At 38.2% G+C, this 13,015-nt stretch overlaps 1 protein-coding gene across 5 annotated transcripts in view; it reads left to right on the top strand.

Annotated features, from left to right (window-relative positions):
• The window catches only part of TENM2 (teneurin transmembrane protein 2), a 3,004,989-nt gene that overhangs the window by 2,440,826 nt on the left and 551,148 nt on the right, over positions 1-13,015 (top strand). The window lies entirely within an intron of this gene.

Consider the following 13,015-nt stretch of genomic DNA (forward strand, 5'->3'; position numbering starts at 1 on the left):
GAGTACTTTGTAATTTACCCAGGATAATCATGGCAGTGAAACCAGAGATCGGTTCCTTTGTTTTTGTCTGTGGTTGCTTTACACATCTCAGTGCATCTCATATCAATTAATATTGTACAAATATCACTTTTTTATGTAACACACCTGTTAGGCTCCAGTGTGACTTGCCTTCCTCTCCAGCAGCAGCCTCGTCAGTGGCTTTGGAAAAGACACTCTAAGGGCAAAATGCTAATTTTTCCATTTACTTGCTATGTGACTTTGGGCAACTTTCTTAACCTCTCTGAATGTCTTCATGTATGAAATGGGATTTTTTTTAAAAAATCAACTTTGTAAAATTCACATTTATTTAATATTTTCTTGAGCACCTAATATGGTTCAGGCATCACCTAGGTGCTAGGGGAAGAGTGCTGTACTAGACAAATAAGATGCCTGTCTTCATGTAGCTTTCAGTCTATTGGGAGTGGGGGGCAATAGATAGTAAAGTAGGAAGGAGATGCATAATTTAGTAAGGAATTTTCAATGAGTAAGTGTTTTCCAAAAAAAAAAAAAAAACACCAGTGTGATGAAATAGAGAAGGTAGACGTGGGGGACAGAAGGATACCACTTAAGATGGAACTGTCAGAGAAGACTGTTCTTTGTGCTGAGAACCAAATGCTGAGAAGAATCAAATGCAAAGGTTCTAGGAAATAATTTTCCACGTAGGGATAACAGAAAGTTTAAAGTCCCTGTGGTGGCTGGGAGCTGGGTGGTTCAGGGACCAGAAAGGTGGCTGTCTTGGCTAAAGTGGTAGTGAGCGTGGTTCTAAACGGTCTCCGAGATGTTGGGAAAGGTGGCTCGTGTAGGGAGCGCCATGGCAAAGCGTTCCTGGAGGAATCATCTCACCCCTGCTTCTGGCACCTAGTAATTGTCTGATAAATTAAAATTTTCTCCTTCTCTTTCAAATTTAAATTTTCCAACTAGAAGGACTGTATTTATTCTCCATTAAAATAAAGGGCATGAACAAAGGTGTGTTCAGGTAGTTTGTTGCGTTTGTGCTAATTTGCATTTATTATCAATCACGATTTTAATTAAGGGCACAGAAAATTAATTCTTATTAAAATCTGATAACTTTTTAATCCAAAATATGGTCAAGCATTTTCCCTTGGATTAAGGCAAGCATAATGCCCATAATATGGTACCAAATGAGTCGTGCTATTTTAAAAGAGATACTTCAGTTTGGATATCTTCAAGAAAAATATGTGTTGAAAAAATTCCTAGTATATATATTTCCTGAAAGCCTATGTGAATAAAAAAAGGATCTGAAGGTCTCTTTAGGAAATCTTTAAATAATAAGTGTTTTCATTAATCGGGCGTAGTTGTTTGTTCTCCCAGCAAATACTTACTGAATGCTGGTGACTGTGTATTATGCCTCATTCTAAATGCTTATTAATTAGGCCCAAGGTTGTATGGATTTACAGGCTGTAGACCTCTAACGTACATATAATTGTTTTATCCCCACTACTACACTATCGGACTCCACCGTCCCTCACTGTATTTCTGCAGCAGCTTCCTAATGAGGTCTTCTCAAATGCAGAGCTGCCCCTTTGCTCCCTGCTTTCACATCTTTGCTTGGCTTCCCACTGCCCTGAGTGGTCTAGGGGCTTCTTTACTGTTTCCCCCTTATTTATTTTTCTAAGTATATCTCCTGCTGCTTCCTACCAGCATCTCACCTTCTTTCCTTTCCTCAGAGAATCCATGCTCTCTTTGTCTCATGCTGTCACATTTGCCTAAAGCGCCCTTCCTCCTCCCAACTTCTTTCCCTGTGCTTTTACCAAACTAATTTTTACTCAGCCTTTAAGTCCCAGCTTAAGTCATTTCCCAGGGACTGCATTTCCATGTCCACCCTATTGCCCTGTCTAGTTAGGTGCCCTCACAGGGCACCTCTGTCTATCTCAGAATTATCCTGCTCCATTGTCGTTGCTGCCTGTCTAGCCCCCCAACTAGATTGTTAGCTAATGGGGGCAGGCATTTTGACCATGAGGTTCTTCTTTAAATCCCCAATGCAGGGCACACTGCGTGGCATACAGCAAGTACTCAGGAAGCATTTGTTGAATTTAAAAGGAGCCTTTAAATCAAATGACTGTTCACTACTTGAAGTCTAGCTTCATGATCCACAGTCCAAAAATCCAATATGATAATACCAGTATTCATAAATAATAATAGCAGGAGAACTTCTTTTATTTCCCTTCTTTTTTCCCCTTTTCCTTTTTCTCCCTTTTCTTTTAATAGAACCATTCCAAACTCTGGCAATCTATGTCAGTACTGTGCCTCTCATTCTGGGGGCTTGCTAATGACCATGGATGCCTCTAACGGTCCTAAATTCCCCTAGCTTTCAATTTCGTCCTGTAGAATTGATTGCTTTGAATTTCTATTGTTAGTAATTAATTGAAAGAATAAGTCTTCATGAGAGGTTAATAAATATGTTTTATTGAAGACAATCCCAGCGGTGCAAATGCAAAACTTGTGTGTTTTAAATTTTAAATGGTTATCAAAGTGAAGCCTCCAACTCGACCCCAAGTAAAGCTTGCTGAATCAGTAATGACTCCATTAATATGCTGACATGGCTTTTCGAAGATCTTGTTAGGACTCCCACCGGCATCTGCTGAGTCCCACCTAAATCAAAGACTACTTCCTAGATCAGCAATTTATCAACTGGGGTAGAGAGTGAAGAGGCTCTCCACTCTTTGTTTGTTTTGTATATTATATAAGTTTCAGGTGCACAGCATGATAATTTGGCACCTGTATACACAAAGGGATCTCCACCACAAGTCTAATTGCCATCTATCACCAAAAAGTTGACCTCCCACCCTTCACCAATTTCCTGTACTCCCCAACTCACTCCCCTTCTGGTAACCACTAGTTTGATCTCTGTACCAATGCATTTGTTTTTATTTTCTTTGTTCATTTGTTTAGTTTTTTTTAGATTCCACATATGAGTGAAATCAGATGGTAGTTATCTTTTTGTGTTTCTGACTTATTTCACTTAGCCTAATAACTTCAAGGTCCATCCATGTTGTTGCAAATGACAGAATTTCATTTTTTATGGCTGAGTAGTATTCCATTGTGTTTATATCTTCTTTATGCATTCATTCATTGATGGACACTTCAGTTGTTTTCATATCTTGGCTATTGTAAATAATGCTGCAGTGAATATAGGGGTTCATATATCTTTTCTAATTAGTGTTTTCATGTCCTTTGGATACATACCAGGAATAGCTGGGTCATATGGTAGTTTTGAATTTTTTTTGAAGAAACTCCATGCTGTTGTTCATAGTGGCTGCAACAATTTATATTTCCACCACAGTGCACAGGGATTCCCTGTCTCCACATCCTCTCCAGCATTTGTTATTCCTTGTCTTTTTGATAATAGCCATTCTAACAAGTATAAGGTGATACAGCATTATGGTTTTGATTTGCATTTCCTTCATACTTAGTGATTTTGTTCACCGTTTCATGTGCCTGTTGGCTATCTGTATGTTGTCTTTGGGAAAAATTCTATACAGATCCTCTGCCCATTTTTTTTGTGTGTGTGTGTGTGGTACGCGGGCCTCTCACTGTTGTGGCCTCTCCCGCTGTAGAGCACAGGCTCAGTGGCCATGGCTCACGGGCCTAGCCACTCTGCGGCATGTGGAATCCTCCTGGACCGGGGCATGAACCCGTGTCCCCTGCATCGGCAGGCGGACTCTCAACCACTGCGCCACCAGGGAAGCCCCCCTCTTCTCATTTTTTAATCAGGTGGTTTCTTTTTTGTTGTTGCCTAGTTGTGGGAGTTTTTATATATTTTAGACATTAACCCCTTATTGAATATATGATTTGAAAAGATATTCTCCCATTAAGTAGGCTGCCTTTTTGTTTTGATGATGGTTTCCTTCACTGTGCCAAAGCTTTTTAGTTTGACGTAATCCTATTTGTTTATTTTTGCTTTTGTTTCCGTTGCCTTTAGAGTCAGATCCACAAAACCATTGCTAAAGCTGCTATTAGTGAGGTTTTCACCTATGTTTTGCTTTAGGAATTTTATGATTTCAGGTCTTACAGTCGAATCTTATCCATTTTGAGTTAATTTTTTTTATATGGTATAAGGTAGTGGTCTAGTTTCATTCTCTTGCATGTTGCTGACTAGTTTTCCCAGTACCATTCATTGAAAAGACCATCCTTTCTCCATGGTACGTTCTTTGCTCTTTAGTCATAAATTAATTGTTTATATGTATGTGGATTTATTTCTGGGCCCTTAATTCTGTTCCATTGACCTGTGTGTCTGTTTCTGTGCCAATACCATGCTGTTTTGATGACTGTAGTTTTGTAGAATAGTTTGCAATCAGGGAGCATGATACATTCAGCTTTGCTCTTCTTTCTCAAGATTGTTTTGGCTATTCGGGGTCTTTTGAGGTTCCATACAAATTTTAGAATTATTTGTTCTAGTTCTGTGAAATATGCTGTTGGAATTTTGGTATTGCTTTGAATCTGAGATTTGCTTTGGGTACTGTGGATATTTTGACAATATTAATTATTCCAATCTGTGAGTATGGAACATCTTCCTATTTTGTCTTCTCCAATTTCTTTCATCAGTGTCTTTATATTTTTCAGTGTGTAGTTTTCACCTCCTTGGTTAAATTCATTCCTAGATATTTTATTCTTTTTGATGCAGTTGTAAATTGATTTGTTTTCTTAATTTCTCTTTCTGATAGTTTGCTGGTAGTGTATAGAAACATCACATATTTCTGTATATTGATTTTTGTATCCTGTGTATCCTTTTAGTCTATTTTTTCTGCAGGCTGTAGGGCTTTCTGTATATAGTATCATGTCATCTGCAAATAGTGACAATTTTACCTCTTTCTTTCCAATTTGGATGCCTTTGATTTCTTTTTCTTGCCGAATTTCTGTGTCTAGGACTTGCAATACTATCTTGAATAAAAGTAGAAGAGTGAGCATACTTGTCTTATTTGATCTTAAAGGAAAGGCTTTCAGCTTTTCACCATTGAGTATGATATTGCGTGTGGATTTTTCATATATGGACTTTATAATGTTGAGGTATGTACCCTCTATACACACTTTGTTCAGAGTTTTTTTTATCATAAATGTATGTTGAATTTTGTCAAGTGCTTTTTCTGCTTCTGTTGAGATGATCATATGATTTTTATCCTTTATTTTGTTAATGTGGTATATCACGCTGATTGATTTGCTTTCATTGAACCATCCTTGCATGCCTGGAATAAATCCCACTTGATCTTGGTGTATGATCCTTTTAATGTATTGTTGGATTCAGTTTGCTAATATTTCATTGAGGATTTTTGCATCTGTGCTCATCAAGGATATTGGCCTCTCATTTTCTTTTTTTGTGGTGTCCTTGTCTGGGTTTGTTATCAGGGAGGGTAATGCTGACTACATAACATTTGTATGGAAGGTTTCCATCCTCTACAATTTTTTGGAAGAGTTTGAAAATGATAGGCATTAAATCTTTGAATATTTGGTAGAATTCTCCAGTGAAGCTGTCTAGTCCTGGGCTTTGTTTGTTGGGAGATTTTTTTATTATTTTTATTACTGACCCAATCTCCTTAGTAGTAATCCTTCTATTCAGATTTTTCATTTCTTCATGATTCAGTCTTGGAAGATTGTATATCCCTAGGAATTTATACATCTCGTCCAGCTTGTCCAATTTTTTTGGTGTATAATTATTCATAGTGGTCTCTCAGAATCCTTTGTATTTCTGTGGTATCAGTTGTAATTTCACCTCTCTTATTCCAGGTTTAATTTACATCTTCTCCTTTTTTCTTGGTCAGTCTAGCTAAAAATTGGTCAATTCTACCTTGTAAAGAACCAGCTCTTAGTTTCATTGATCTTTTCTATTGTCTTTTAGTCTATTTTAATTTTTCTGCTGTGATTTTTGTATTTCCTTCCTTCTGCTAATTTTGAGGTTCATTTATTCTTCTTTTTCTAGTTCCTTTTTCAGTATAAAGTTAGATTTGGGGTGGGGAAGGATATTTCTTATTTAAGGTAGGTCTGTATTGCTATGAACGTCCCTGTTAGAATCACTTTTGCTGCATCTCATAGATTTTGGTATGTCATATTTCTGTTTTAATTTGTAGGTATTTTTTTATTTCTCCTTTGATTTCTTCCATGACCCATTGGCTGTTCAGTAGCATGTGATCTTCATGTTTTTGTGGGTTTTCCCATTTTTTTTCTTTTGATTTTTAGTTTCATATCATTGTGGTCAAACAAGATATTTGGTATTCAGTCTTCTTGAATTAACTGAGACTTTTTTTGTGACCTAACATTTGATCTACTTATCCTGGAAAATGTTTCATGCACGCTAGAGAAGAATGTGCATTTTTCTGCTTTTGGATAGAATGTTCTCCATATATCTGTTAAATCAACTGGTCTAATATGTCATCTAAATCTGATGTTTCCTTATTGATTTTTTGTCTGGATGGTCTATCCATTGATGTAAGTGGGGTGTTAACAACTCCTACTATTATTGTATCTCTTTCAGTTTTTTCCTTTAAGTGTATTAATATTTGCTTTATTGTCCATTTACATTTCAATTAATTATTGATAGGTAGGTGCTTATTGCCATTTTGTTCATTGTTTTCTGCCTGTTTTTGTAATTTCTTTCTGTACTTTCTCTCTTCCCTTGTGTTTTGGTGGTTTGTTATATGTTTAGATTGCTTTCAAATTTTCTTTTGTTTTTTCAGTGTCTTGTCTTTGTGGTGACCGTGAGGTTCACATAGGCAAATAGTAGCTTGTTTTAAGTTGGTAGCTACTTACATTTGAACACATTCTAAAGCTTTATCTTTTTACTCCCCACTTGTTTTATATTTTGCTGACACATTTTACATCTCATTTTATGCATCCCTTAACTGATTATTGTAATTTTATTTTTATTATTTTTGTCTTTTAACCTTCATACTTGCTTTGTAAGTGATTGATCCACTACCTTTATATATTTACCTTTTCCAGTGAGATTTTTACTTTTGTATGTTTTCTTATTATTAGTGCCATTTCTTTTCAGCTTGAAGAAATCCCCTTACTATTTCTTGTAGGGCTCGTTTAATGGTGATGAACTCTTTTAGCTTTTGCTTATCTGGGAAACTCTTGATCTCTCATTCAATTCTAAATGATAAGCTTGCTTGGTAGAGAATTCTTGGTTGAAAGTTTTTGTTTTTGTTTTTTCCTTTTAGCACTTTTAAAGTGTCATGACACTCCCTTCTAGCCTGTAGAGTTTCTGATGAAAAATCTGCTGATAGCCTTATGGGGTTACCCTTGTATGTAACATGTTGTTCTCTTTATCCTTAACTTTTACCACATTAATTACATGTGTCTTAATGTGTGACTCTTTGGGTTTATCTCATTTAGAACTTTCTGGGCTTCCTGGACCTAGATGTTCGTTTTCTTCCCCAGATTAGGGAAGCTTTTAGCCCCTGTATCTTGAAATAGTTTTTCTGGCTCATTCTCTCTCTCTTTTCCTTCTGGGAACCCTATAATGTGAATGTTCTGCCTGATGTTGTCCCAAATGTCCCTTAAGTTATCTTTAATTTTTTTAAATTCTTTTTTTCATTTTTCTGCTCCGTCTGGGTGCGTTCCATTGTTTTGTCTTCCAGCTCACTGGTTTGTTCTTCTACCTCATCCAGTCTGCTGTTGAAGCCCTCTGGTTATTTTTCAACTTAGCTGTAACTTCTGTTTGGTGTTTTCTTGTATTTTCAGTCTCTTGGTTGAAGTTTCACTGAGTTCATCCATTACTCTCCCAAGTTCAGTGAGCAGTTTTATGACCATTACTTTGAACTCTATCAGGTAGATTCCTTAGCTCCATTTCTTTTAGTTCTTTTTCTGAGGTCTTGTCTTGTTCTTTCAACTGAAACATACTTTTTTTCTCTTCATTTTGCCTAATTCTGTGTTTGTTTCTATATATTAAGTAAATCAGCTATCCTTCCGAGACTTGAAGGAGTGGCCATGTTTCAGAGATGTTTTGTGGGGCTCAGAAGAGCAATCCTACCTGGCTACCAGAGCCAAGTGCCCTCTTGTTGTGGCAGGGCCAAGGCTGGTGCGGGACACTAGTGAGTGGACTTTGTCCTCTGGACTGGCTGTAGAGCCCAGCTGTGGCTTCTGTGTCACACTCACAGGTGGGGATGTCATTCCACCAGCTGTGAGGCCCAGCTAAGGTGCAGAGATAGGCAGGGCTTTCAGCAGGGCACTAATACCTTAGAGGGAGAATTCCAAAATGATGCCTGCCAGTGGCAGCATTAGCAAGGTAGCCTGAGATTGCAAAAGTGGGTCCTGCCAGTGTCTCAGTCCTTGGCCACATCTCACCTGGTTCCTGCCTTTCCAGTAGATGCTTCAAGAGTAGTAAGTAGGTCCCCTTCACCTGTGGTCCTGGTCCTTCTCAGTCTGGTGTTTTTGCATATTTTCAGGTCAAGTGAGTATGCACACAAGCCCTTTAAGAGCAGGTTTTCTGTTCTATAGTTTTCCTGGACATATTCCTCATTAGTTTTCAAAGCCAGGTATTTGGGGAGCTCATTTCTCCTGTGCAAGATCTAAGGGTTGGGGTGCCTGGTGTCGAGCTTGAATACTCCACAGGGAAGAATCCATACCTTTGTGACATGTACTGGTTGTGAATCACCGCAGCTGGCGTCCGGTTTTTTTCCTTGGCAAGACTGTATCTCTGCCTCTCCTATCTGTCTCACTGTTGTCCTTTTACCCTTTGTTGTGGAAGCTCTGTTTATCCAGTTTTCAGGTCCCTTTCCAAATGAATTATTCCTGGTGTAGTTGTAGATTCACTGTGCTCATGGGAGGAGATGAGTTCAGGATCTTCCTATACCACCATCTTGAACCATCCAGCCTCTCAACTCTTGTAATGTAGATTATATGCTTATTCAGATCCACTGTGATTCCTAGACTTGTCAACATCACTGGACAAGGTTTAAATTAAGATTCATCAAACATTTCATGAACACATTTTGTGCTAAAAATGATGCTGTGTATGCACTTCTCATTGGGAACATGCTGTGAGGCCCTGGGCATGTCACTTAGCTTATGTGGGCTTTATGTGTAGACTGTGTTAACATTATGGCTCCAGGTAACATGCCAGGTAACAGTTTCAAATCTAGTTTACTTAAAAAGGAGGAGGCTAGTTGACTAGGGGGAACTATGGCCATTGCCGTGATGAAGGCTCTTTGCACATACTGTTCATATTTCTAAAATGCTTTTTCTCCACCCCAGTTTATTCCCTACCCCCTTGTTTTTGGCGAGATTTATCTCAAGGAAGCTGAGAAAGATGAAACTACCTCTCTTCCCTCCCTCCCTTGCTTTAGTCAAGGATTCTCAGCCCTGCCTGCACGCAAGCATTCAATGAGTTTTCCTCATTCTAAATGGAGTGTCTGAGGGAGACTGTGGTTCATTCTGCGTTTCATCTACAGCCTAGAAGCCTGGAACCTCATTAGTCTTCCCACCACCTGCTCCTTCCCCAACAAAAATGAGCTCCTGGACCAGTGCAGGTGGGAACCACAAGGACTCCTTGGAACGCCCAGCCCTTGACACTGAGGAGGAGGTCCAAACAAAATCTGTGCAGCGGAGGCCAGGCTGACCGTATGATACTGCTAGGCAGTTGTCAGGAAGAGACACTTCTCATGTGTTCAAATGTGGGCATGCTTATCAAGGAGGCACACGCTTGCCATTTCAATAAATATCTAAAGTTGGCAGCGTCTTTTCAGTGATAACCCTACTTTGTTGTCTTGACTTTTCGTTACCTTCCCCTTGCACTCCAACTGAACATCCTTCTCAGTACTTCACATTCACCAAACTGCTCCATCACAAAAGCATCACTGAAAACCCAGGCACCATCTTCCACGTCTGAGTAGCCTCTTAGTATTCCCAAGAGACCTCCTTCTCTCTCTTCCTTTCCCCCCACTGGCTCCTTATCTAGTTGTTAGACTTCCAAGCCCTTAACTCTCTATGAACTTAGAGTATATTTTAGTTACTTCTAAAATATAAAAAGCTATTAACTTTTTATCAGGAAGCTAAAGTTTAGTTTTTGCATGTGAATAAGCCACTGTTCTTCCTGTATTAGAAACTGCTTTTTAAATCTCTTGTGTTCTATTAAAATAACAATATCAAATTATGTAAATGTGTGTTAATTGCTTTATTGAAATTAATACCCTTATTTAGCAAGTTAAACCTTGCAAAATGGCCATTTTTATTAAAAATTATGGAAGTGTGCTGGCTGTTTAAAGGCTAATGTAATTGGGTGAACCCAACAACTAGGAAATGTCAATTAACAGGAGATTGTTAAATAATATTATTTAAACAATCAGTTTTCTCTTGTAGCTTAGAAAATGGTCCTGGTAAAGTAATAATGACCGCCTGAGGCCTGAGGGAAGGTTTATGACTATTTTGTTCTCCCCTGTTTTTGAATCTGTTGGATTTTCTTTTCCGTTTGTCAAAAGTAGGCTTTGTTTAGTAACAGAAATTTAAATTTAGCAGTTTATAGGAAATTATACTTCGAACACTTCTCCTACGTGAAGGTCATTTTCTGGCTGGCCATAAAGGGCCACGTGGCATTTCTGCCACCATGCTGTGGGTACTTGGAGAAATATTTGGAGATTTCGCTCTTTTCTTTTTGAGATAGTTTTCCTTTTACAAAAGGATTTTGATCTCTCTGCTTTTGATAGCAAGAAGCATTGCATTCCATTGGGAAGATTCTTAATATTCTTATTATGGGTGTTAATTTCTTAGCCTCTCCACCATTGGAAATAATCCTCTCCACGCAACAACCCTAAAATCCATCGTCTTCTCAATAGCCCTCAACTGGAACTGCTAGTAACTGTAGTCTTGCGGTATAAATGTTCTCATTGGAGCATACTACAGAAACCTATTTATGAAAAATATCTTGTGGTTTCCAAATAGTTGGAGAGAAGGGAATTTTTGGTCACTTATGCAATTTACAGAATTGAGGTCAACCAAGGATGTTGGGATCGTTTCGACTGAGGCTGGGAAGACAAATGTATGAGTAATACTCTAGAGCTCTAATCTCCTTTCTTACTGCATATTGTTTGTGAGTCATTAGCTTTGAAAACCAGAAAAGAGACCCACATTCCAGAGTTTCTCTATCAACACCTGTTCTTAGTGTCATCCAGCACTTGAAAGTAATCATTGTAGGTGGTGGATCATGTAGAATTTCTAGGGCTTTTTGTGATGACTAGATGATAGTGTTTCTTCATTATATGACAGGACACAGCTCTCCTCTCCCACTCCTACCCCACTCCCCCATGATTCTGGAACTAAACCGTCAGAGTTTCATCTGTTCAGATTTTCTTTGTTCACATTGGAGATGTTGGGGGTTCATTCCATGGACTTCTATGATTAATACTCAAAGTATTGATTTTATCAATCAAGTCACCTGTGAAGCTGACGTTTTTATTGCTAGAACCAAAAACTAGTGAAATAAACTTTCTCTTAATAGACTAAACTTGTATTTTTCCCCAGAGGGATTTACCCAACTGGCTGTTAGGTTTATCCTCCCCTCTACTAAAATTATGCAACATGAACAGCAGAATAAGAGCATACCTATACACTTAGATTCCTAACAGTTTCAACATAATACTTCTCACAGCAGAATTGCCTGCTCAGTCATAAGGTAATCCATACAGTGTTGAAATATGGTCGCTCTGATTTCTGTGTGGATGTAGGGATACTTCTGATAGGAACAGACTTAGTTCCAATGTACAAGGACAATGTGCAGCTGATTGTTTCACTTTCAGAAGATGCAAATAATCTTTTAGTATCAAAACATCAGATGAAAACCCCATACCGGTTGACTAAAATGGGCTTTTACCCTCTGGAATTTTTTTGCCAGTTCTAAGGGGAAAAGTTCAATTTTTAGCTGTATCACTAGTTTTGTACAACATGGAAGATGGTTTGCCTCTGTAAGAGTTTCATGCATTCCATGGAACTGAAATTGGCTGGTCCCTGCTGAGGGAGATTTTTCTGGTCTGTGCTCTGAGAACGTCTTTCATCAGGTGCATGACCATTTATCCAGGTTTTTGAGGTCTCAACCAGGTTATTCTTTGATCTTTATCTTATTCTGAACTTCCTAATGGTCGAACCAGGTCAGAATAGGGTAAATCTCAGCCCTCCAGATGTCCAGGAAAAATGTCATCTTGCTAGTAGCTTAATTTTCTTTGTAACAAAAAATATGTTTATTGAACCTATTTTATCATTTTAAAATATGTATATTATGTTGCTTCTGCCTTCCTAGACTGTTTTTGGTATAACTGAATTTCTTTTCATGGACTCTGGGTGGTTGCTAAAGCATCCGTTTCTCAGAACTTTTTTTGAGATATTTGAGGCTATTTGCTTGTCTCCTAAATGCTCCCAGACTATTGCATTTTGAGGAGGTTTTCTTTTTCTTTTTATAGTGTTGCTATCTCATTTGTTGCTTTCATGCTGTTACCTTGTCACAAGGCCTGGCAAGTAGTAGGTGCTCGTTAAGTATTTGTTAAACGAATAAAATGTCACTTTTCACTTCTATTGTAGGATTTCCGTTTTCAATCTCTCTCCTCCTCTTTTCTAATTGCCTATGTCTAGTTTGTTCAGGTTTTGGAAATTCGATAGCCCTGCATGATAATCTTATGTGCAAATTGAGATGAAGCAGTGTATGAATGAGGACTTGACTTGTCTGAGGAATGACAATACAGCGAAGGCTTGGATTTTGTGACATCTATTTTGACTGCTAAGAGGTCACTTTTAAAACTTGCTTCCTGCTTTGAAACTGAGCTCTGAATCCACGAAATGGTACGACAGTTGACTTGCAGACAGATGAGGTATTTTTGTATTTAGTTTTCCTCCAATGGTCATTACCAGCACCTAGGAGAACTGCCAGAAGCAGGATGTATAAAAATCACTATGCCATTACTGTGTTTGTGCTTACTTTAATTAGACTTCTCTTAGATTTTTTTTTAAAGCTGTTCAGGGAGAAATGTGACCCTTG

Source organism: Globicephala melas, chromosome 3 (genome assembly GCF_963455315.2).
Source record: "Globicephala melas chromosome 3, mGloMel1.2, whole genome shotgun sequence".
Taxonomy (NCBI): Eukaryota; Metazoa; Chordata; class Mammalia; order Artiodactyla; family Delphinidae; genus Globicephala; species Globicephala melas.